We start from the raw sequence: 3,136 nt of genomic DNA on the forward strand, positions 1-3,136 counted from the left end.
TATATATATATATATATATTACATCCTATGTAATATTAGAGGGGTGTGAGTTCCATCTTCCCAGCTGGCTGCTGGCAAATATTTTCTGCTCTTAAAAGGATGTTATCCTTTATATATAAACTGTTCACCTTGATTGTCACCTTGGTTGCCAAATTAATATTGGAAAGCTTCATTGTCATCATCATCATCATCATCATCATCATCATTTAATGTCTGCTTTCAATGCTGGTATACTTTCAATGTTGGATGGTTTGACTAGAACTGGTTAGCCAGAGAGTGGCACCAGGTTCCAGTCTGATTTGGCATTGTTTCTACAGTTGGATGCCCTTCCTAACACCAACCACTCCAAGAGTGTGACAGGTGCCTTTTACGTGCCACCAGAATGGGTGCCATTTACATAACCCGTACATTTACATTGTGTCAAATTAAAATTCTGTTTCCCATATCTAACCAGATTTTTCCGTGTTCCATTTGCAGCGCGGGCAACTGTTATGAACATCTTTCGTATTCCACTGAATCTCATTGTGATAACTATCTTACTATTTGTGAGTATCTTTTGTCTATTACTTGTTTCAATCATTGGACTGCAGTCATAAAGGGTTTTAGTCAAACAAGTTGAGCTCAGTGCTTATGTTTTTTTTTTTGTTTGTTTTAAGTCTGACACTTATTCAGTTGGTGTCTTTTGCCAAACTGCTAAAACCAACACCAGTTATTCACATTGTTTTGAATTAATCATGCATTATCTGGTAGCTTCGAGGTTTCCATAATGTGATTGCTCATTTTTGGGAGGAAATAGTAGGGGCTGAACCTGGCCTTTTTGGACATAAAATAGGGAGAATATTTTGGCTGGATATGGCCAGTTTTAATAGTAAAGGGGTAATACATCATCAGCAAGATTATTCTGGTTCCATCATCCTGTCATATTTGAAGAAGAAAAGGGGTTTTGATTTACTTATATCAATTGTACTAAATATAAACTTGTGTGTTTAATAATTGATAAATATCAGACTACCAAAATATAATATGTAACATTCTTCTTTTTCTTCTTCTTCTTCTTTTACAGAATCTTTCTCATGATGTTATCTTTATTTCTTGTTCTGGTTTTCTAATAATAGGATCGATGTTCCAGCACTTCTTATTTAAGTAGGTGAATCCTTTACCAAGTTTTTATAATTTATTGCTGTTATTTTATATATTATTTTGTTGACCACAGGTTCCAAAGAGGCCAATTACTGATTCACTGCATTGACAATGATGAAAGTAACAAACAAACATCTGTGCAACTCGTACAGAGCAAATATTCGAAGCATTTTTTCTTTTATTTGGAAGTACTGTTTTTCAGTTTTCTCACTGTTGCTTATATATTTTCTTTAAAGTTATACATATACACCCACACCACATCATTGTCATTATCATTGTCATTGTGATCGTCATCATTATATCATCATCATGTCTACATTCTCATGCTTGCACAGATCAGATGGAATTTACTGAGACAAATTTTTATGGATGGTTACCCTTACAGTCACCAAGCCCATAGTATATATATATATATATATACTAGCAGTATAACCCAACCTTGTCCGGGTGTGACTTATTACGCCATCTACGATAAGTCTTGCTAGGTGAAAATCAACTAAAAAAGAAAGCCTTACAACGAAAAAACCCTTATGATGTAAATATGTTCATAATTCAAAAGATGATGAAATTAATAGGGAAAGTCTGAAGGCTGTTTTGCGTAACATTATCAAGCGTACATAAATTTCATCCGTCTAATTGGCTATAGAAATGCTTGTGCAAAACAACTTTTTGCGCTGCCACCTGCCTTAATATAGAGGATCGTGTGGATTGCCTCGCCACATGACCCCCCCCCCATTACACTTAAGGACCATAAGCCCAATTTCTTCTCCAATCCCAAATGCAGGTTGATCAACCCCTCCAAAAGCGAGATAGGTATCATTAGCAAGTGTATTCTTGATACTATCAACTCTGACATTAGAAGGGCTACAGGGTTGACTCAATGCAACTCCAGTGCAGCCGTGATCAACTGGTTCTGTGGTATGGTGAATGAATCAGCCTTCAGATTCACCCAGTTTGACATTGTTGACTTCTACCATTCCATATCTAAGCCCTTCCTCCTGAAGGCCCTAAATTTTGCTGAGTAATACACCAGCATGAGTGATCTTGATATCAGAATCATCATGAATGCCAGAAAGCCAACTCTGGTGTCCACGACAATTCCTTCTGGGTGAAGAAAGAAGGTGATCCATTATTCAATGTCTCTATGGGGAGCTTTGGCAGGGCTGAAATCGCTGACCTCATTGGGTAATACATTCTGGATACCCTCAAGAGATGTACCCATCCACACTGGTCAACCTTCTATAGGGACAACAGTTTGGGTATCTCATGCCATATGAATGGCCATACCATGGACAGGTTCAGGAAGGACTTGATAAAAATATTCAAGGAGCTCAGCCTGTCCGTAATGGTTACCACCAACCTGACTGCTGTTGATTTCTTGGACGTAACCTTAGACCTGAACATGGGCTAGTTTTACCCCTACAAGAAGCCTAACAAGGAAATGGTATGCATCCACAAGAGCTCAAACCACCCCCACCACTGTAATTAGAAACCTGGTTTCAGGCATTAGCAAACAGGTATCTAGTTTCTTAGCCAACAGGGAGATCTTTAATACACCAATGCTTTGGCTAAGAGCAGGTTTACTGAGAAGTTCATATATGTATATGATCCCCAAACCCCCTCTCCTCACCCTGAGAGGATTAGGAAATGGAAATTTGTTAGAATAGTTTCATGTGGCAGTGTGGTAAGAAGTTTGCTTGCCAACCACATGGTTCTGAGTTGAGTCTCACAGCATGGTACCTTGGGCAAGTGTCTTCTACTATAGCCTTCAGCTAATCAAAGCCTTCTAAGTGCATTTTCATCATCATCATCATCATCGTTTAACGTCCGCTTTCCATGCTAGCATGGGTTGGACGATTTGACTGAGGACTGGTGAAACCGGATGGCAACACCAGGCTCCAGTCTGATTTGGCAGAGTTTCTACAGCTGGGTGCCCTTCCTAACGCCAACCACTCAGAGAGTGTAGTGGGTGCTTTTACGTGTCACCCGCACGAAA

General features: G+C 39.0%; 1 long non-coding RNA gene across 1 annotated transcript in view; it reads left to right on the forward strand.

Moving 5' to 3' along the window:
- The first annotated feature begins 459 nt into the window (after positions 1-459).
- The window catches only part of LOC106880403 (uncharacterized), an 11,613-nt gene continuing 8,936 nt past the window's right edge, over positions 460-3,136 (forward strand). Inside the window, exons 1-2 of the long non-coding RNA XR_001410737.2 lie at positions 460-545; positions 1,064-1,143. This is a non-coding gene — a long non-coding RNA (uncharacterized LOC106880403). The remainder of the gene's footprint in view (positions 546-1,063; positions 1,144-3,136) is intronic.

Source organism: Octopus bimaculoides, chromosome 20, assembly GCF_001194135.2.
Source record: "Octopus bimaculoides isolate UCB-OBI-ISO-001 chromosome 20, ASM119413v2, whole genome shotgun sequence".
In the NCBI taxonomy this organism is placed as follows: Eukaryota; Metazoa; Mollusca; class Cephalopoda; order Octopoda; family Octopodidae; genus Octopus; species Octopus bimaculoides.